General features: G+C 35.9%; 2 long non-coding RNA genes across 3 annotated transcripts in view; one reads left to right on the top strand and one right to left on the bottom strand.

Annotated features, from left to right (window-relative positions):
* The window catches only part of LOC307196842, a 258,268-nt gene extending 257,684 nt beyond the window's left edge, over nucleotides 1-584 (top strand). Inside the window, exon 6 of the long non-coding RNA XR_013831248.1 lies at nucleotides 409-584. This is a non-coding gene — a long non-coding RNA (uncharacterized lncRNA). The remainder of the gene's footprint in view (nucleotides 1-408) is intronic.
* Nucleotides 585-5,746: 5,162 nt separating this feature from the next.
* Nucleotides 5,747-22,987, bottom strand: part of LOC307196843 — a 97,011-nt gene continuing 79,770 nt past the window's right edge. For both annotated transcript variants that reach the window (XR_013831249.1, XR_013831250.1), the window contains exons 3-4: nucleotides 12,562-12,667; nucleotides 5,747-10,763 (exon numbers count right to left, since the gene is read on the bottom strand). This is a non-coding gene — a long non-coding RNA (uncharacterized lncRNA). The remainder of the gene's footprint in view (nucleotides 10,764-12,561; nucleotides 12,668-22,987) is intronic.

Raw genomic sequence — 22,987 nt, 5'->3', positions numbered from 1 at the left:
ATCACTTAGCCATCACTTGATCCAAAGACCTGTCAATATTAAATTTGCTTCTATTCTTGTATCCTAGATAATCCATGAGATAATGAGAACAATTTTATTGATGTGATATTAAACCAAGTTGAAAATTCCATCACTGAAATCCTGTGGTGGTTCTCAGAAATAGGACATCCAACCAAGTGATAAAAGTTTTATTTATGTAACGAGAATATCATCACTCTTTCCACTGTGGACCCTTCATGTCTGGCCCTAACAGGAAACTACCACATGGCTCTCACTTCTCCTCCCATTCATCCTTAAAGAAGGCTTAGTTATTTATTGGTCTGTTCATCTGTTGGTTTATTTATATAGTATGTATCTATTTATTTATTTATATTAATCATTGAGAGAAATTCTTCAATCTTTCTTTAGGTTCCTAGCGTAATTGCAATCATGAATCATTTTTGAGAAACCAACGACCCAAAGAGCTGCAGGTAATGCTCCCCCCATCCTTGATCCCTACGGGTAGACATACAGATTCTGAGTCAATAAACATCCTGAAATGGGAAAAGAGAAAAGTTCATCTCTCAGAAGAAAAAAATTGGTTATTCTCTCAAACACAGTATGAAATCCTGCAAAGAAATACCCTATGTACCTTAGCTAGAGAAAAAGAAGTTAAATACTTAAGAACTCTGAAATTTCTTGCATTGACATGCTTTTAGGTATCTAATATCTACCTACAGGATATATGCCTTCTCAAGACTTTTCATTGTTTTTAGTGTAGATATTTAAAGTTTAGCATGCATACAAAAAAAGTGCAAAAATTATGGGTACATCTCAATTAATTTTTACAGAGTGAGCACATTCATGTACCTAGTATTCAGATCAAATCACAAAAAATACAAGTGCCCAGGAACTCTCTCCCCACTATACTAACCAAAGATGCCTCCTACTAATTAAACCACAGAGGTTAAAGACTATTCATTCCCTTCTGACAGCATAAATTAGTTTTGCCTGCTCTCATACTTGATATAAATGAATCATACAGTATTCATTCTGTGTCTGCTTTCTTTTACTCTAAAGTGTACCTGTGAAATTTATTATCTTGGTGTACAGTTTATTCTCATTGTTGTCTGGTATCTGATTATTTATTTGGTTTATTTGTTTATTTATTGCCTTATCACACTAGGGTATCTAAGTAATGATGTTTTTCTTGTTATTAGTAATGTGTGTTTTCTTTCTTTTAGTGATTAGTCTTGCTAGGGGGTTATCAATTTTATTAATATTTTCAAACAATCAAGTTTGGCCTAGGTCAATGTTCTCTGTTGTGTTTGTGTTTTCTATTTCACTAATATCTGTTCTTCTTTTTATTTATTCCTCTTTTCTAATTTCTGTTAACTTGATATGCTTTTTTAAAATCCAGCTTCTTGAGATAAAGATTCAATCATGAATCATTATAAAAGCCTCCAAATTTATCAGGCATTTTCAGGTCTTCATATATACAGATATGTGTTTATATGTATTACATGCTTTATATTTCTCTCTAAACAATTTAGAATTTCATGAACTTTGATATGTCATAACCACACTATAATTCTGATTTCTGTGGTGATTTCTTTTATCCATGAGTTATTCAGTAGTATGCAGTGTACTTTCCAAATAATTGGGAATTTCCTAGATATCTTTTATTATGGATCTAGGAAAAGTACTCTGAACTATATCAATGTTTTGAGATTTATTGAGACTTCCTCTATAGCTTAGCAAATAAATGGTCAAATTTTTTAATGTTACAGGTGCACTTAAAAGAAAATATATTCTGGCTTTGTTGTGTGCAGTGTTCTATATATGTCAATTAGTTCATGTGTGTTAACTGTGCTGTTTATTGCTTCTGTGTTCTTCTTGTGTGTGTTTGTATGTGTGTGGCTGCTATCTCTCTCAGCTCTTTGAGGGGAATGTTAAAATCCCACTATATTTATGGATTTGTCTTTCATTCAGTTCTCAATTTTGCTTTATGTATTTTTAAGATAAATTATGAGGAAACAGAGTAATATTTCTTCATTAGCACCTAAGTTGGCTGATAAAAATACAACAATAACAGCTTTCTTTTGGTTATTGTTTTCATGACAGATCTTATTTCATGCTTTTGTTTTTAACTTTACTGTGCTTCTTGTGAGCCATATATAGATTTTGTTTTTGCTGTTGTTTAATTCAGTTTGACAATGCTAGTCTTATGATTATTTTTAGCCTAGTTATATTTAAAGTAATTCCTGATATATTCAGGTTTATATTACTATTATTTATCTTCTCTTTGACCCTCTAGTTCATGTTTACTTCTCTCCTTTCCTATTCCTTTCATATTAGACATTTTATAGTCTATATTTTCTCTCTAGTATTAATTACACATTATTTTACGAGTTCTTAGTGTTTTTCATGCAGATTAAAATATAAATACTTTATGAATACTTGATTAACTACCCTTGAACAATAATATCCCTTTTATAATTTTCCCAGTAAAGTAAGAACTGTCAAACATTTAACTCCATTTGCTCCCTTTCCTCCATTCATGCTGTTTCAGCCACTTTTGCTCTCCATATATTTGGGTCTTCATAGAACAGCATTATTGTTGTTTTAAACACACAATATTCACTTTCTTGTAATTCAGGTATGCTGGCTAGAAATTCTCTTTGAATTTCTCTGTAAACTTTTTATTTTACTTTTATTTTTGAAGTATATGTTCGTTGAGTACAGTTGACCCTTGAACAACATGAGTTTGAATGGTATGGGTTCACTTATACCTGGATTTTTTTCAAGAAATACATGCTACAGTACTACATGAACCACAGTCAGTTGAATCCATAGATGTGGAACCACAGGTGTGGAGAGCTGACTGTAAAATTATGTGTGGATTTTTGTGTGTGTAGGGGGTCGGGACGCCTAACCCCCGCATTGTTCAAGAGTCAACTGTATATAAATTTAGGTTAGAGATTATTTTCTTCAGCACTTTAAAAATGATAACGTATTGACTTCTGGCTTCTAGGTTTTGTTTTTATTATTATTTTTTGATACTGTGTTGCTTCTCGTAACTAATTTGAGCCCCCTCTCTGGATGACGATTTTAACTCCTTTCCTTTGTTTTTAAGCAGTTTTACTAAGACAGTCCCAAATGTGACTTTCTCTGTGCTGTTTTGCGCTCAATCAGCTTCTTGATCTATAGGTTGATATTTGTTCTGTCTGTTGCTACTTCCCAAACCACTCTAAAATGTAGTGGCTTAAATTAATGACCACATTAGCTCATGTCTGTGTGGGTTGATTGATTACAGCTGGGGATTTCTTTAGTGAGTCTTGCCCGGATTTTCTTATTATGTCATTATCTTCAGATGGTGGCTGGGTATGGAGTCATTTGGATGCTAGAATACTCCAGTCCAGTTGGACTGTCCAAAATGATTTCTTCCCTCATATATGAGGTGACTTGGCGCTTCTCTGTAAAACCATCATTTGCCTATGGTGTCCTGGCCTTCAGGGCCTCTTTCCAGCAGGGTAGCTGGAATTCCTATGTGGTGGGTCAGGGATCCTAAGAACTCAAAAGAAGAAGACACCATTTTAAGGCTCAAGCCTGATGCTGGCACAGTGACCCTATTGTCACATTCTCTTGCTTAAGGAAAGGTACAGTTCTGGTCCATATTTAATAAAGGAGGGCAACACAGGGCATGAATATAATGATGTATAGTTCTTTTGGAGACCAACTCTGGAGACCCCTTTCACAATATCTTTCTTATTTTTTGGAATTTCTCTGCCATTATCTCTTTAAATATCATTTTCTTCCCCTTTCTATTGCAAATTTCCACCTGGAACAGAAATTGTAGGTATGCTACAATTTCCTCTGTGTCTGACATTTCTCTTTTCTGTATTTTCCATCCTCTTTACTTTCTTTTCTTCAGTGTGTTTATCTTCTAATGACATGTATTCAGACCACTAATCCTGTGTTCTGCTGTGTCTAATCCGTTGCTAAATCCGTCTTTCTTAATTTTAAAACTTTTATTTTTTCAGCTCTAGATTTTCATTATATTCCTTTTATGTATTTCCGTATTCTGGTATAATTCATCACGACTTTACCTTCTCAACCTCTTCATTTGTTTTAACAGTTTGATCCTAGTTCTTTTAATGTTTTCTTCTGCTAACTAACTATCTGTAGTAGTCTCTGGCTCTGTTTCAATCATCTCTTTTGTTCCCTTGGTTTTGGATTTTATGGACTGCTGGCTTGCAGTTTGGGCAATGTATAGTTTTACCTCTGGTTTGCCCTCCCATTGGCCCCAGTCCTCTTGGTGTTTTCAGGTGAGCACTTGGCGTTGTCTCCAAGACGGTTTACTGGATGTTGAACCAAGCAAGCCATTATCTCCTCAACAAGGCTAGACTTGCTCTGTTCTGCTTTACAGAGGCTTTCTGTTGAGCCTTTTCAGCCTCCTCATCCTCCATGCAACTTTAGAGAGGGAATCTATATATTTAGGAGCCATCATGTTTCCATTTCCTCTTCCCAGTCCCATGGGACCACCAAAAGCTCTGTTAATTTTTCTCCTCTCAGCAGCAGACCACTCTGGGGGCACAGCTAACATTTTCAGCCTATCAGCAAACCCCCTCAGGGAAAACACTTCTGTGAAAGCTCAGTTTTCAGAAGGTCTTTTCTCTCTGGAATATTGCCATCTCTAATTATCCTGGTTTCAGTACTTCTCTGATACCTTGGACATGATCTTTCTATTTTATCCAAATTTTCTAGTTGTTTATGGTGGAAGCATTGCTCTGCTCCATTTAACTCTTCTTTACCAAAATATTTAGGTGTCACACTCTTGACTGCCCGCCTGCCCCATTCCTCAAGGGTCTGTGTAATTCCCTCTACTCTTGGACAAGCTTATTACACAGAATAAGAGTGTTTGATAGGCTCAGTCTCCCACCAGACTGTATGCCTTTAGAATAAACACTATATTATTCATCTGTGTTTTCTTGGTATGTAGCACTTACTTGGTATCTGAGAAATGAATGAGAGTATTTTCTTTCTTTAATATACTGCTGAGTCAAATGGATTTTGGGTAACATATTTGAGGTTATAAGCTAAATATCTTAGAGGCCAAAATTCCCATAATTATATATGACATCCCCATGTTGATGATCTTGGGATAAGTTCATTCTAGAGAAATCAGATAATAATACAATCATCAACACATGTTGCTCACTGTTACTTCAGTTGTCTTTTAGCAGCAACTTTTAACCATAACCTCCTCAAAATTGAAGAAGCAATTTTTTTCGTCTGGATTCCACAATAAGTCAAGTGTTGTCACTTGACATCTCATCACTGATAACTCTTAACAAAAACATGGCACCTGAGTGGTAGGGGAGAAAATATCCTAAAGAACAAGGTAGACTATGAATTAAAGATTATTTGTTTCGTTCATTTTATATATATGGTTTAATGATTTACCAAAGGAATAAATAATACATTTTGTTTAAGTAAAATGTTGTTGTTGACATATGTATTATTTTAATTTTTAACTATTTTTCCATTCCACAATATAGAAACTTTACAATGGAAAAGAAACATAATAGTTATATAAGTACAAGTAAAACCACATGAAAATCACAAAGTTGAAAAACTACATGAATTATTAATCCTGACCCTTGTAGAAAATTAATAGTTTAAAAATAATTTTTGAACGTAACTCTGAATGAATATGATAAAATGATAATACATATTATTCAGTGTAGTTTTAGAATGAACTTTTGGGGGCTCTTCAAAAACAGAAATACCATGCATTTTCAGTTGTTCAAATAAATATTCAAAATTTCATTCATAGTTGAAAACAACAGGCAAAATTAGATGAATATCAAAGAGTTTTTCTATTCTTGGGATCATGATAAAATGTTTCTACCTGGATGAAGTAAAACAGAGATGAATTTTGCTGCTCATGGACGATAGGGCTCGTCTAGCTATGGCCATGTTTTCTGAGGCCCCTCTGTGTGGTTAATTTACACTTATGAATGTAATATTATACTAAACATAATGTGGATTGTGATTTTACAGATTATTATTTTCATTCTAAGGGACACTTTAAAATATTGATTTAATTTTCTATTATAGTGGCTTTTAGATTATCTAGATTCTTTGTTGACCATTTTATTTTGCATAGCACTACTGGGCTAATATTAGATACATATTTCATATAGCATCCCATACTTTTAATGTTAAAACACTGTAGAAAGAAAAAACTCCCACTGCTTTTTCATCTTTACTTCCTTCTTGAGTAATTTCAAAGTGATTAATATGTAAACATATATGGAATTTATCTTATGTATTTTGATTCATCTGTTCATAACTGTTATGACAATACATTCAAAGAAACGGTGTGACAGAGAACGTATTTGAGGAAAATAACACAAGAAAATAAAGCAAAGGGTATTTGTGACAAATATGACAGCTCTAACTTTCAAAGGAAAATGAAAGTAGGGGATCTGTCCTTGAAACTGGCATTATGACCTTTTATTTTATAACCATTTACTCCATGTTAAATGAGAATATGGCATATTTCCTCTCAGGTTAAGGGAAAATAACAGCTTTAGACATTATCTTTGACCCTCCAACTACAGAGGGGCTATGAATAATGATGAAGCAAGGAGTAGAGAGCATTTTAAAATAGCTACTATGTCTCAAAAGGTGCATTCAACTATCAGTGCCAAGAATAACTTCCTGTAAGTGAAATATTTAGCATAGGTCGTTTTCAAAAATGGATACTTGAAAAAAAACTATAATATAAAATCGTAGGGCTAAAAGGGATGTTGTAACTTGTTAGACCAAGTACCAATTTTGCAGAAAAGAAATTGAGGCCTGGAGATATTACGTGATTTTTCCCAGCCATTTTAATACAGAGCGTGATGCGATACACTAGGCTGTGTCTCTCTGTCTCACCACCGAATTGAGGTGACATGTAACTGCATTATGTTATGCACTTTCATTTCTAATAACACCTAGAAATAGATTAAGTGCCATATTATCATTCTGTCTAAAGTATGTGTGAGATGGTAAGGATGAAAAATCTATTTATTAACATATGGCCTAGAAAATTAAATAAAATAAATAGCAAATCTCTTTTTATTGCCACCCTCTAGATTTAATATCCTAATTTTCTGTTTTACTTACAGTTACCTTTATTCCTTTTAAGTTGTCTACACTTACAGAATAAGGAAAGGTAAACATAAATAAAAAGTGCATAACTCCAGCAATAATAACCATTTGTCTAAGAAGAAAGCACCTAGAGACTCTTAGATAGATGTCAACATTATAGAAGAGATATTACTCAGCTGAAAGAGTGTGCACATCAGGAGAGGTAAATGAATACTTTACGTTCTTAATATAAGGATCATTTTTATTTGCTGGATCATGAGTTACCTTTAGGAGATTAACTGTGTCTGGTCACTGTCATCCATGCCAGCCATGTCTTGTGTTACTCAGTTTGACCCTTGAAGCAACACCCGCAGCATCACCTGGGAGCTTGTTAGTGCAGAATCCCAGGTCCCAGCCCAGACCTACTAAATCACAATCTGCATTTTAACCATTTCCCAGGTTATTTGTGTGCACATTCAAGGGTGGTGATAAGTCCTGACCCAGACCCCATCAACCTTCCCCACCTGCTTGCTGACTTACTATCCATTTCTAGTTTCTCCAGCACAGAGACACCTGAGCCTGTTTACTGAGAGAGAACTTAATAGCTATCTATCTAAACCTTTAGTTGTACCTGTGAGGGGCCGAGACTGGTGTGATCTTGGCGAAGGTCAGATCACATGCTGACCTATCTGGGACTAGAGACAATGAACTTGATCCAGGAGATAGATTCCTGTGTGTAAGCAGATGATATTGTTCTTCCAGTCAATGTGTCATTCCCTACAGATGGCTCTAAATGATCAAAGGGGCTCTTGCTGACCTAGCTAGATACAGACATGCAACGGGGCTCTTGCTGACCTAGCTAGATACAGACATGCAAGGCCATTGTGAGAATGCCAGCACCACATTGACCTGTGGCATCTGTGACTTTAAATTGGACTGCTCTGAGTAGTATACAAAACAATAAAAATGAAAAGTAAACACTGTGACAAAAAATCATTTTCACAAATAAGTTCAATGGCAACTACTGATATCTTAAATCTCACCTTTAACATTTCATTAATATGAAAATTCAGCAAGAGTTTGGCCTGTTGTATTATGCTCTCTTCTATAACTCTAAATCAAAAGTTTTATTATTCATAGGTGAAAATTTTGCTTTTGAAGTCAGACTTCTATGTATACGTGGGCTGGACTTTTTCATATGTGTATATTGTTCATAGTATTTACTAACTTGCTCACTGATACTATATAATATAGATAATAAAGACATTGAGACAAAGAAAAACAGATGATTTTCATTGTTCATATTATATTAGGTATACCCATTGAGAATATGCTTAGCTTTTTAACATCAAAATATATTTTTTCAAAATGAATGCCTATCAATGGAGAGAATTTCCAAGAAAACAAAAGATTCTGATTCACCTTACTGATAATATTGTCAGGTAACTTAAATGCTAATAGGCGGTAATGTTTATAGGAAAAGTGAGTCCTCTAAAATATTAACTCTTAAAAATGCAGATGGTAAATCTACTGAGTCTTTGATAATATTGACTATTTACACAAAACAAATTCATATAATTTTACCTCAATTACACACAATTCTAGACAATAAAAGACAACCTTATACCACTAATAAAATCAACATTGATAACAGTAAGTATTATGACACATGAAACTCACATGCAAGTTAAGTTATAGAGAAGAAGTGGCGGCCATGATCAGTGTAAGACTCGCAGAACCACTTAATACATCCTTCCAAAAGAGACAAGCCTGTCCTATGAAATAAATCTACCCTGTCCCTCTTCTTGAATGATCTTAAAAGAAAATTTTATATTGGAAAAGCATCCAAAGCCACTATATAGGCCTTATTTGGTCAGAGAAAAGGAATAGAAATACAGACATATTTTTAGTTTTCTAGATTATGTTTATTAAATATTTAGCACTGATCAGTTTCTTTGTGTATATATTCATACACAGAGAAACATAAGTAGAATAAAAGTATATTTTTCGTTTCCATTTTGCCATATTTACTATATTTGATTTCATTCTTAAAGATTTTCAAATTCTAATTTTAAACACAACAATTACTCATTTTGTTTCAGTCCTCTAGGGCTACGTAATATTGTTTCTTCTAAAATGACCTTAATACATAACTTCAATAAATTGATAAATACTTTTGTTAAATAAAAATATATCAACTAATTGTAGTATTTAAAATTATCATCTAAATTATCTAATTAAATTTTAAAAAGTATATCATTTTAGAAAGTATAATACTTTGCCTTATAAATTTAAATTCCACACAAGGTTGGCTAATTGACCCATAATTGGTCAATTATAGGTATAATTATATGCAGTTGCTGTCTCTTGCATTCACATATAATTACAGATGACAAATATGTATACACTGAAGAAGTAACCATTTTGAAAAATAAAGCCCTTAGTTGATGTCTTCCAAGGGCATGTGGATGTATGAAATTCTAACTGGCAAGCACAAAATGTTTTATACCTGTTGAAGAAATTTTAATCACCTGGAAAAATACTTTCTATATAATAACACAGAATAAGAAACAATTGCTATCAAAATTTGTATCTTTCTAAACATCTTGCTCTATGAAAACCAATTTCACTGAAGAGTGGTTCTCACCTTTAACACAGAGCCAGTTTCTTGTTGGATTGGTGTCCTACCTAGTTGAACTCCTGACTGCTTTGCTATAATGGAATGTTAACAGGGACAGCTGACATAGTGAAAAGAGCTGTCGCCACTAGTGGCCCGGGTGTGATCTAGAGCAGTCACAGAGCAAATCTAAAATGAACAGCTTACAGAGGAAAGAAGAGGGAAATACGCTATTCAAACTTCTCAAACCTTACAGATAATGGCCTTTAGGACATCAGAGAGACTTTTTAGAATTAGCATTTTTTTTGACATAACATAAATCAACCCAAAGTAGCAGTAACCTTTGTTATCATGTGGCTTACTGAAATATAAAGCACCTCAAAACCACACTGATTAGCAGACAAATACCTTCTGTTTCCACACATGCTAAGAACTTATTGATTCGGTTTCACCTGCCAGTGGTCATTAAGGCCTGAAAAAAATAATAAACACCATAAATCATTATCATGCTGAAACATTGATTAAGTACCTTCATATACATGAAGGCGTTTGGTGAAAGCATACAAGGCAAATCAAATAAGGACAGTTGGAGGATGTGATGATGAAAGAGAATGTGTTTGCAGATGTGCATTAAAGCAGAAAGCACTGCTCTAAAGGCTCTGTGTGGAATCATTCGCGTCTAATGGAAGAAGAGCAAGCACACCCAGTGTCTCAATACGTGCCAGTGTTTGGTGGGGGATTTATCCAGGCATATCGTCAAATATGGTGTCATCAAAACTAGATCTGTCTTCAGTATTCTGTGCATCACCACAGAAAATATTAGAAATATATTTGTGTTGTGTTTTGGTCTTTTTTAGTTTTTTATTGTTCTAATTTTCATAAATTGGCTAGAAAATTTAAAAATCTGAATGAGACGCAATTTTTTTGTTTTGTTTTGATATTGATTGGGCTCTCAATCCTTAAGAAGACATGGGTTTGTCCAGAATGTCCTGGCTTCCTCCTAATCACAGGCAAGCAGAGGGTCCTATGAAAATGACAGGAATTGATCAGTTAGAATGAACAAAGGAATTCATTTTTAAGGAGGTTAACATAACTTTCAAAACCATGAAAAATTGCTAAATGCCTTACTTGTGCTATCCCTTACATGATTTTCCCTTGACAACCTGACACTAAAGAAGAACTACATGATTTCAAAGAAACTGCAGCTCAGCCCTAATCTTCAAAGGAGCCAGAGAGCCCTCATAAGGGCAGGAGCTTTTTCTTTCCACTCTGCACCCTCACTGGCAAGTGCAAGACCACACACCTTTGAGCTGATTGAAGAAAAGCAAAGCTAACTATTTGCTCCAAGAATCAGACTCTGGCTTTAGGCTACAGCTCAGAACAGAAGTGATCTCTGCTGAACAGAAAGTTAAACAGATGCAGTCCTCAGTGACAGTCAAGAGAGACAACACTGATGCAGGAGAAAAAAATTCTAAGGGCAAGTCGACATTCAAGCAACGGCACAGACATTGAACCCATAAACTTAAATGAAGCATTAACAGGTTATACAGTTCCAGTTTGAGTTTGGGGATGAGTGAAACTTTTTGTAATCTTGACTCAAGGAAATATGCAGACCAAACTGAAAATGGAAATCAAATCCTTGCAAACCACTGTTTCACCTTCATCAGACATGGTTAAGAATTTGACCTTCAATGCTAAACAGTTGTCTATATCATGGGAAGAACGTATCAGTATCAATGTTTTTATATGTTTCAAAAATGAATGCCCTGACTCATGATTAAAGCAACTTGTGGGTAGAATCATACTCTTCAGGCTTCTAAAACTTATTATTACTTCAAAAAATTATTGGCAAAACTTCCTTAGCTTATGTATTATTTATTCGAACATTTATTGAATGTCTACTCTATGCCAGGTACTGAATTAGGCACTTGGTGCATAAAGCTGATAAGGACCTGTCTTTGTAGTAAAGACGCTTATGGTCATAAAGAAGAACTTAAAATAAGCCAACATTGGCTGACAATAATGGAGGTGATGATGAGCAGTTTTACTTATCCACCAGAAGATTTTAATGACTGGTAGATCTAGGTACCGTGCCCATACCAAAATTAAAGATGGTTTTTAAACTCTCCTATTTAACATGCCATAAATATTTTAAACAACAACACAAATGAAAATAGCCTAACATTCCACGGTCCGCAATTTTTCTAGTGGCAGGGATTAATTATGTGCAAGTGGCTACATTGCTTTTTGGGTTTTTTCCCAAAATATAAACTCTTTTGTTCTTAGGAGACCTCGCCTTGAGATTCCTGCACTGACTAGGGAGTATCAATGTAGAGCTGGAAAACAGAGAGGGATATTTCACTTGGGTGGGAAGCAATGAAGAAGAAAAAGTTTCTTCCTATAAATTTGTTTGTGGGACCCAAAGACTTTGTCTTGGAGGAATCCAGACCAAGAAATGAAGTTGTTGCCTTTCTCTTGACGAGGACAGAAACTAAGGTCGACATTAAGAAAGCAGTCAAAGTTAAGGGGAAAAGAACTTGGTTTACAAAAGTAATTGTATCAGCCTGATTTAAGTATGTGAGTAAGCTTAACTAATACAAGTTGAGATACGGAAAGTACCCAGAGGTCTAGAATAGACTGAGAATAACCACAAAAGGAAAAAAATTTTACCATAAAAATAGGGTGGCACAAAATACACTTAATTGGAATTATGTTTCAGAGAACCCAGAAATTCAAGTAGAATAAGCTTTCTTTTGGTCTTCTCTGCCTTTTTCCAAATACTATACTAGTTTTCATAGAAATTCCTTTTCTAAACATGTTACCTCCGTGGAGTAGGATGTGTTCAGGCCGGTGTTCTCTCTGGATGCGTGTGATAGCAACATCCATTTTATCAGCTTCGAAATGGAAAACTAGAGCACTCAGCAGAGCCTGGGAGGAAGAGAGATTTTGAACTAGTTTGGAATACTTGTATTCTTCTTCGTATCAAGGAATGCTGCTCCAGGGTCTCATTTATGCTTTTATAACCTCAGTTCCTTACAAACCACCTCAGTTTGATTATACAGCAACCGCTGTACTGAAAGATCTCTAATGGCATTCAAATTGATCACTGGACACTTTTCAGTTATTTTATTTGAACTCTCAGCATCATTTGACCTCTCTAACCACTTCTCCCTTTTTGAAATTCTTCTCACTCTGCTTGGATAACACTATATTCTTCTTGTTTTCATTACTTTCATCAGATCTTTCTTTTTAAATGTCAGTGTCCCTAAGCATCCACTGTGACCTCTTCCCTCTCATTATGTGCACTCATTTGGCTAATTTTTGTAGCCTGACCAATTCATATTTGTCCTTCGAGGGCCATTCAGTCCAAGCGTCACCAATTTTGGAAACCTTCCCTCCTGTTATGCTCCAGCTTGAAGCTGAGTAACTCATACTCATTATTCCACTGTAAGATTCCATGTCGTTATGTACAAATCTCTTATGACACCACAGTGAATTATAATTTTGCACTATATTGTTTTTCTTTTTTTATCCACCAGATTTTAAGATTCTTGAGATAGGAGTCTTTATCTTATGTCATCATATCCCACCTTATCCCCAGTTTTGTCAGAATCACTGAATAAAGTAGGTGATGTTTGTTGAATGAATGAATCAAGTAAAAATGAGCAAACTAATATCTCTTATTGCCGAAACAGTTAGTGTGTGACTTCCCTCAAAAATTATGGGAATTTAAGAAATGTTAGCATTTTCCATAAGTTTTGAGTACAGAGCAGCCTGGTAAAACATTTTACATCAGTATATTCTGCTCTGATGCACACAATTAAACATATATATTTTCCTATGAGTGTGATTTTATGTAAATGTATATAAAATGTTTTTGACTTTATTGCTCATTGCATTTTATCTGAAAATCCATGCTTCATGCAGACAAGGAATAACTTACATGCAAATATTTTACAGTTTCTACACAAAACAATATTGATAAAGAACTAAGAAGTGCATTGAATATATCTTGATTATGTATATTGTGCTGAAGCAAGAGACCAAACAGACTAAAAACAAACCAAGTAAAATATAGGCCACCTGTTTCTCAAATTAAAATGGGGGAGGGCTATAAAAATAAGAGATTTCATTGGAAATATTTTTCATGTAACTATTGCATATTTCCTATTTCTCAAATCACATTAAAAAAAACCAAATTTGTTGATACCTGTGCAAGAAGAGAGCAGCGTTGGTAATAGAAAACTATAGGCAATTAAGCCAGACATGTTAGGGGGTGGAGCGACCATGAGTGTCCAGAATTTTCACTGCAAGTATCTTTGTTACAAGAATTTTCGCCACATAACTGCATAATTGGCCATAAGACAATTTTGTCATGAATAAGAAAATAACTGGTTGACAGGTTTGGGTTTGAAAGTTTGGTTTCAACTGGTTGAAATGCGTTAACATTTTTTCCAGCTAGCAACATTACTGACTTCATGGAGCTGACAGTGATTATGATTTGCCCCAGGAGTTGGTTTCTTATTTTGAAACACACTATATCGGAGGAGAAAGCGGCTGAGGGCCTTGAGCAGAGTTGAACCCACAGTTTCCACAGAACTTTGGAACATCTGTCAAGGAATATGTGACAATATGCGAACAACAGACAGAAGTGTAGAAGCTTTCCCACCTCAGTACGAAGCTCAGTTACAAACAGGCATTCCAGTGTTTGGAAACTGATACCTTTCCTAATGGAGGAAGAAATTTTAGCAACAAAAATGTGAGATGCCCGATGAGGAGACACACCAACAAGCAAACAAAAATAAGTATATAATACTACGAAGGAGAGACTTGGAAGACAAGGACTTAAGTACAACCCACAAAATAAAATCAGTTATTTGCCCAGTATTGCCACGAATCTACACACGTTTTAAATGTATTTACGTATTTTGTATTTCACCATGAAGCCTTTAATTATTACACACTTCTCATATTTCATTATGTTCTTTTTAATGCCCCTCTTTTATTTTTCATTATTTTATCTTTTATGGCAAAATTGCCTTATGGCCAATTAGTTATATGGCAAAAATGTATGTGACAAAAGTTCTTTCTTTCAGCAAAGATGTCTACAAAAAAGAAGCTTATGGTGAAAATACCTAGAACTGGAGCTCCAGGATCCTGAGTCAAATGTAGGGTGGCATCTGGGTAGCAAGTAATGCAGAGGGCGTGATAACCTCATGTCTAAAGAGAAAGGTGTCTAGAGCCTAAGGACATCAACAATGCATGTAACTGAAACTGACAAAACAGGGTATTATTCCTAGGTGAAGTTCACAAATACTCAGCTCACAAGAATCATTTTTACAGCTACATTGAAATTTCCATGGGTGACACTGGTTTAATGCAAGATGTCAAAGGTATGAACAGAAGGGAGGTTAATTTATTACTTATTTTAGAGTCAGTGGCAGAGGAAACATGATTCTGCTTTCAGCTTCCTTGTAAATATATTTAGACCATTGGATAAAAGTCTTACATACATTTTTCTCAAAAAGAAGATGTTACTTGCGACTAAAGCCCAAATTCAAGTGTAATAAACAGTCAAAAAAGGGTCCTTGGACTTCCCTGGTGGCGCAGTGGTTGAGAGTCCGCCTGCCGATGCAGGGGACACGGGTTCCTGCCCCGGTCCGGGAGGATCCCACATGCCACGGAGCGGCTGGGCCCGTGAGCCATGGCCGCTGAGGCTGCGCGTCCGGAGCCTGTGCTCCGCAACGGGAGAGGCCACAACAGTGAGAGGCCCGCATACCGCAAAAAAAAAAAAAAAAAAAGTGTCCTTGGTTGTGTACAGATACATATAAATAGAAAGAGGACACAAGCAGAGGTACGGAAACTAAAATAAATCATCCAGTGTATTTCAGTATTTAAGGGCAAGAATAGTTCTGAAAATGCCCTAGATATTGGCCTGAGGAAAAAAAATTAGTATGGAGTAGACAGTGTGTGAGGACAGGACCAAAAGCATCCCCTCAAGAAATACTTTTGATACCTTTTTGTGCTGTAGGAGATGTATTTACCCTTGTTTCCTAGAGTATGGACAGAACTGTGTGTGCAGGAGAAAGAAGGAAAGCTGGAAGACATTGTAGGTGAATCTCAGCGTGAGCCTCTTCATCTGCTTCAGAACACCGCCTCCTCTGGCGCCTGTGCTTCTCAGGAGGTGTCATTCCACTAAGTACAGTTTACTTCTAAGGAAACTGCTGCTGCTGCGAGCTGGCCTCTCCTTTGTCTTCCTGCACAAAACTTAGAAGAGCTCTTTACTAAATTCTACACTATACACACATTTAAAGTCATCATTCTTAAGGAAATAATCAGAAATTTAGAGGAAAGTAAAATTCAGAAAAGCAATTACAACTGCCTTTACATATGAGTGCTTTCAGAGCTCAGAGGTTCTGACGTATGGAAACATACAGGTTGACTTGCTTTGTCTTCTAGGCAGAGAAGGTGGTGAATGGGAGGGGGATGGCAGCTTCTGACATTTGTTACACAGGAATTGAGTGTTATGTAGCTCACTGTGGAGGTTTCCTAGGGCTAAAAAAGAGAAATTAATTCTGATTAGGTACAACTAGATAGTATTAGGCTTTAAATACTATCTACTCCACATGTATTCTCACAGAAACTTGTCCAGGAATGTTCATAGTGGCATTATTCATAATAACTAAAAAGGTGAAACAACCTGTATGTCCATCTACTGCTGAATGCATAAACCAAATGTTGGATACTGAATGAAATATTATTCAGCCGTGTAAAGGAAGTACTGATGGATGCTAAAACAGAGCTGACCTTTGAATACATTATGCTAAATGAAAGAAGCCAGACCCCAAAGGCTACATATTGTAATTCCATTATTTGAAATCTCCAGAATACAAAAATCCATAGAGACCAGATTAGCAGTTGCCTGGGGATGGGGGTGGGAGGAATTTGGAAGTGCAGGGTTTTTTAGGGGGAGGCTATGGATGTGTTCTGGAATTAGAGAATGGTGATGATTGCACAACATTGTAAATAGACTAAAAACCACTGGATTGTATACGTTAAAATGATTAAACTGCTAAATTTTAAGTCATGTGAATTTTATTTCCAAAAATATTGGTAAAATATTATCTAATCCAATATTCAATATAATGCTGTGAGGTAAGCATTTAAATGTAACTGTTTTAAAATGAGAAAGATGAAAAATTTGTTCTTGAACACTATACTAGGAAATAGAAGAACTGACTACAGTCTACTTTATCCGCTTTATACCACAATGTTTCATGAGATGAATCTTAAGTAACTTCCTAGTGAATTAGGTCAGAGTCAATAATACATAATAAAGGTACCTTTAAATATTTCCTTACCATATTGTTCATCAATATATTTCATAATCCATATTTATTTGAAATTGCCAGAATTCCTTCAAGTTGAATTCCATCATGTTTTCTATTACTGAGTTTCAAATTCCTACAGGGCAGGCATCCTGTACATCCCTTTTTAAATTACTCGAAGTTCATATTCAAGAACACTACATATCTCTTATATAAAATAATGCTACTTTTTCTTGATATGTATTATTTTATTTTAAGGGTTTAATGATCCCCTTAAGTCATTTGCTTTTATAAGGTTTATATAACTGATATTATGTTAAAATATTTTGGTTTTATTTACAATTATCAAACATGTTATGGTATTTCAAACATCAGCATTTTAATTTCCAGAACTTTTTGTAAGTAAAAGTACATCGTGTTATCAAAAATTAGGCATGTGTTTCTCTTTTTAATGTAGTAAATATTTTCGGCTAAATGCATAGATATTTTTTGCTTAGAGTCTATCACTTCCAGATTTGAAAGATTCACTTGACCTTGGAAATGTGTTCTTTCCCCTGTTTAGCTCTTTGTAGAATAGGATAACACTGAGTTCCCAGGAAGCAATGGTAATGTCAAAAATTACAGCCTCATAAAAGTTTTAATTCTCACCATAAAAATAATATATAAAGTAGAGAACTATGAGGGTGCCTCACATATTGCAATGTCAGGTTTAGGAGCACTACTATAAAATTTATAACACCTATCTATTTGATAGTGGGTAAGAGTGCAAAAAGTGTTGCTTAGATATAACTGGGTTATAAACTAGTGAATGCTTTGGGGGAAGAGTTTGGGGCATGTTCTGAAGCTGATATTTAAAAAGCCTGTTTCCTTAAGATGCATCTCTAAAAATTAGGTTTCATCATCAAAACATAATGAGTCAAAATTATAAAATACCGCTTGCTATATTTTGGATATATGGTGGAGTGCAGAGCTGTGATTAAATGAAGACACAAAAACAAAAGACAAAAAAATGAATTCACCAAATATGCTGCTGGAGTGACGTAAACAGAAGTGGACTGAGCACAGAAGCATCTACAAGCAAGGCGCCACATGCCAGATTAGGCAGGGTGAGCTCTGCTTGGCCAATGAGAAGTCTCAAATCCCAGATTTTTCAGTTGGATCCTAATGCACTAGGTTCCCTTCCTTACCATTTGAATCTGGGGTGGAATGAACATTGTGTTGATTTTCTGTCTTTGCACTGGTAGAACACAAGACCAGGTTTTGAAAGTGCATGACACCAAATAGGCGGGTAGGACTGTCCTGGATGAATTAACATTGACTTACTCCTCCACGTGGGTAGAGTAACTGCTGGTGCATAATCCATTCAGCAAGAGCGCTTTTCTTTCTAGGGCTTTACATGAAGACAGACGTCTTTGTTGATTTTTTGCCGTTTTTAGACAAACTGTTTGGGTCAGGTTAACTATAAAATTTACAGTTTTGCTTTGGCAAGGTCGTCTGCTAGTTGTGAGTTTTCTTTCCTACCCGCATCATTTTGCTTTCTTTAATCCAATACTTCATTAAGAAAAAAGTTCTTTCCACTCTGCATATCCTTTCTTTTGCCTACTATTTTGAAAACTATTTTTCCCCAAATCATGTTTCTATCCATGTATCTACACCCCATCCTTCCAATTCCACCTCGGCAGCAGCTCAAGTTCCTCCCTAATCTATTTCAGAGATGGGAGGGGTGGATGTCACTGGAGAAGCAACAAACAAAGTAACAAAAACTCAAAGCTAATTCCCCTTGTTTAGGTTTTATTAGGGAAAAAACTGTGACCCAGTTTCGTCAAAGAAATACCTAGAAATGTTCTGACTATTTTGGGAAAGGTTTTCTTGATTCCTACAAGAGGGCCTCTTTATCTCTCCTTGTGTCCACAGACAAGAGGGTGTCCGTTCCTGGCTGCTTCTGTGGGTCATCCCACAACAAGCCTGGGAATTAGGTTAAGATGAAGCCAACCGTGGATGCACAGCAAAATGACCTAAGGAGTTTGGATCCCTGATGACTTCATTAAGCCAGTGGATCAGTGAAAGCTGATCTCCCATTTACAGCTGTATATCCTCTCATGTAAATTATTTAATTTTCATATTTTTAAAGCTGTTTTAAATATGATTCTCTGTTACTTGCTCCAAGAGCAAATTATCTGACTGCTTTTCTGCCATGTTATGTTGTCCCGGTACATGGAATCCTAGTGTTCACCATCTCTAGTCTTCTCATGCTCCCACTGATTTAATATTTAATGTCACAAACAGTTTCTCAGTATATTATATTGCTGTGTTTAGTACAACACACTAAATGGACAGCCAATCTCAGTGAGTTACGGGCTTTGTCTTCCAGGATCTTGCGGTCTAGTGAAGGATGTTGCTGCAACTTCTGCATGACTTTATGGCACTATTGACTGACATACTCCTGAGTCTTCCCCAGGAGACCACAGAAACAGAGCCTATTTCACAACTGAAATGAAAAAGGAAATCTTACAGTAAAATAAGCAATGTATATTTATTGTAATTGTTATCATCTTGAAAGAAACAAGATATATTATAGCATTACCAGTCTATCAAACTCATGGAATTAGAGCCTCTTCCGGCAGAGCTGAGGATTCATATGAATGAGGCTTGCTTCACAGAGCTGAGCTTTGGAGAAGCCCTTCTCCCTGTGCACCTGGGTGTAGGTTTAGTATGCTGCTGAGTTCTTGTTTTGCACAGGAAGGCAGTCATGGAGCACATGCCATAGCAAACACCTGCTGTCTAGCCATATGAATATTTTTGAACGCTGCAAAAATAGGCAAAGAGTAGGTGCAGATACAATTATTGCTACATATTTGCAATTTTCAAAGGAAAATTGCAGCTTTCATTACTGCTGTCTAAATTTAGATGAATGAGAGCAAAATCAGCAAAGTAACTTTTTGATGTTATATATGTATAAATTAAGAGTTTGCATCGGAATCTACATTTGCCCATTTTCTGTCTTCTTATTTTATTACAAATATTTTAGAAGATGGAGATTAACGAATAAATTCTAAAACTACATAAATTATGTTTTGTTCCCTGATGTAGTTTATTTAGTCATTTTATATCTGAGGAGTGAAAGTAACACTGAGAAATGGAAGTAATACTATATATAAAGTAATACCTCTTCCTTTAAGTGGAGCTATTCTTACATGGCATTGAAAAGCCAACAAAAGCTGTAGAAACTCTCCACAAAAAAACAAACAAGCACACCAAATCTTGCATATAATTTTAGGGTATTATGGACTAATTCTATTTAATAATTGATATGTTAAGTAGCCTTCCCTCCCTAAAAGTATAAAGTAAATAAAAGGAATGATGCACTTCGGTTAAAAAAAAAAAAAAGATCTAAAGGTGAAAGTGACTGAAGAACTACCTTTTTGGCTTCTTCTAGTAAATAAAACATTCTTAGGGAACAGAATTTTTTCCTTTTATCTAACTAAGCACATAACTAGCAGTATATTCGTTTTTATTCCAGAATGTATAAATACAGAGAAATTCAGAAAATAAACACTTCTTCATAAACTTTAAAGTACTTCAGATAGTATATATGTGTATATAATATATTTAATTATATATGTATATATATGATAATGAAAATTTTTCCTTAGTAATCTCTTTTTCTATAAAGTAGCTTAAGTACTTTAAATATACTTTGAAGAGGTCATTAATTCACCAGTTTGTTGGCTTGTGCTTGGTTGCATTCAGGATCCTATATACAGTGGCTTACTGAAAAAATGTTTCCTCCTTCCCTTCCAAGAAATCCACGCATTGGCAGTCCAGAACTGGCCATGTGATGCTACAGTATCATGAGTATTTCAGGGTCTTTCTTTCTGGTCAACTATCTTTGACATGAGACTCACATCTCCACAGCTTTCTCCTAGTCATGACATGGCTGCAATCTTTGGTCTGCACAGAAGGCAGTAAGGAAAACATGAGAACAATGAAGGTGATCGGCTTCTGTGAAAAATAAACTCACTGGCCAGAACTGTGTCACTACGACAAACCCGAAGCCAGGAAACATATGCTTGGAGGTAAGCACATTGCTGCTCTAAACAAGGCTGTGATCGTTAGGAAAGACAACGGCAAGAATGCATATCCAAGACAACTAGCATTTTCTGAAACAATCACTAAAATTTTCATTATTCTATTTTTTATTCAGTCACTTTTTACATAATGCCTTTGGCATATATTTTTTACCACCCAGATGAATTACTGCCCTGACTGAATTTAAAATTATAATGGATGAGGCAGTTTCCTAAGTCAATAATAATGAGACTAATTTAGACTTGAAAGGTATGAAAGGTATGTGAAGGAACGATACCTAATTCAAGTGGACATGGGAGAGTTAATTAGAGGACATTTCACCCAAAATGTTTTTGGTCACAAAGAACGAGGAGGCAGGCTTTCCTGGAGGTCATTATAATATGTTACCTATCTTTACGGTGTGCTTACTATTTGCCAGACACAGTGACTGAATGCCTTATGCCTTATTTATGCTGCCTTACTTAGCCCTCATAACAACTTTACAGGGTAGGTACTAAAATTAGCCTTAAGGGCAGCAAGATTTCTCCTCCTGCCCATATCCGCTCCTACAGCTTGGAGCCACCTTGTCTTCTTCCAGTTGACTACATTTTCAAAGTTGAGAGAGAAGGCATGTAGAGGAAGCTTCCATTTGACTGGATTTCTGAGTGACTCCAATGAATGAACAGATTGTCTACAAACTGACATTGGAAATGAACCACAAAAAATAAGCGTCAATCAATTAGTAGAAAAACATTTAAAATTTAAATTATTGAGGGGGTGCCATCAAGATAGTGGAGGAGTAAGACATGGAGATCACCTTCCTCCCAACAAATACATCAAGTCTACATGTGGCACAACTCCTACAGAACACCTACTGAATGCTGGCAGAAGACCTCAGACCTCCCAAAAGACACCCTCAGGCAACCTACACGCAGAAGCGGGGCCAAATCCAAAGCTGAACCCTGGGAGCTGTGAGAACAAAGAAGAGAAAGGGAAATCTCTCTGTGCAGCCTCAGGAGCAGGGGATTAAATCTCCACAATCAACTTGATGTACCTGCATCTGTGGAATACCTGAATAGACAATGAATCATCCGAAAATTGAGGCAGTGGACTTTGGGAGCAGCTGTAGACTTGGAGTTTCCTTTCTGCATCTAATTTGTTTCTGGTTTTATGTTTATCTTAGTTTAGTATTTACAGCTTATTCTCATTGGTAGATTTGTTTATTGATTTGGTTGCTTTCTTCTTTTTTAAAATTTTTTAATATATCTATACTTTTTTCTCTTTTTGCGAGTGTGTATGTGTAGGCTTCTTAGTGTGACTTTGTTGGTATAGCTTTGCTTTTGCCATTTGTCCTAGGGTTCTTCCTGTCCATTTTTTTTAGTATAGCTTTTAGCACTTGTTATTATTGGTGGTTTTGTTTTTTGGTTTGGTGGCTCTCTTCTTTCATTCCTCTTTTTCTTTTTTATTCTTTTATTTTTAATAATTTCTTCTATTTTAATAACTATTTTTTTTTAATCTCCTTCCTTCCTTCCATCCTACCTTCCTTCCTTTCTATCTTTCTTTTTTTTTTGCGGTACGTGGGCCTCTCACTGCTGTGGCCTCTCCCGTTGTGGAGCACAGCCTCCGGACATGCAGGCTCAGCGGCCACGGCTCACGGGCCCAGCCGCTCCGCAGCATGCGGCATCTTCCCAGACCGGGGCACAAACCCGTGTCCCCTGCATCGGCAGGCAGACTCTCAACCACTGCGCCACCAGGGAAGCCCCTATCTTTCGTTTTATTTTTCTCCCTTTTCTTCTGAGCCGTGTGGCTGACAGGGTCTTGGTGCTCTGGCTGGGTATCAGGCCTGAGCCTC

The sequence above is a fragment of the Stenella coeruleoalba genome, assembly GCF_951394435.1.
Source record: "Stenella coeruleoalba genome assembly, chromosome: 14".
Taxonomy (NCBI): Eukaryota; Metazoa; Chordata; class Mammalia; order Artiodactyla; family Delphinidae; genus Stenella; species Stenella coeruleoalba.
This window is presented reverse-complemented; position numbering and strand designations above follow the sequence as displayed.